This window comes from Etheostoma spectabile, chromosome 18 (assembly GCF_008692095.1).
Source record: "Etheostoma spectabile isolate EspeVRDwgs_2016 chromosome 18, UIUC_Espe_1.0, whole genome shotgun sequence".
NCBI classification, from domain to species: Eukaryota; Metazoa; Chordata; class Actinopteri; order Perciformes; family Percidae; genus Etheostoma; species Etheostoma spectabile.
Genome location: NC_045750.1, coordinates 20,850,867 through 20,851,118, shown reverse-complemented (window position 1 = coordinate 20,851,118; position 252 = coordinate 20,850,867). Strand labels below are relative to the sequence as shown.

Sequence of the window (252 nt, the reverse complement as noted above, 5' to 3'; positions counted from 1 at the left end):
AACGTCTTTATCTAGGGATATAACTGCTCTGGATGGTATTGCCCTGGCCTCCAGCACTGCTGTCGGAAATCAAGTAGTTATTTTTTATCAGGATATATCCTTTAACGCCCACTTAAAACAAACCTTAAGAATAGCCTTTTTTTCCCTTTGTAACATTACCAAAATTAGGCACATTCTGTCTAAAACAATGCTGATTTGTTTCATCCAGGCTGGACTACTGTAATTCTTTACTATCAGGATGCTCAAATAAGT

The 252-nt window shown here is 37.3% G+C and overlaps 1 long non-coding RNA gene across 1 annotated transcript in view; it reads left to right on the top strand.

The window, feature by feature from the left end:
* LOC116706645 (uncharacterized) overlaps positions 1 to 252 on the top strand; it is a 23,023-nt gene that overhangs the window by 22,251 nt on the left and 520 nt on the right. The window lies entirely within an intron of this gene.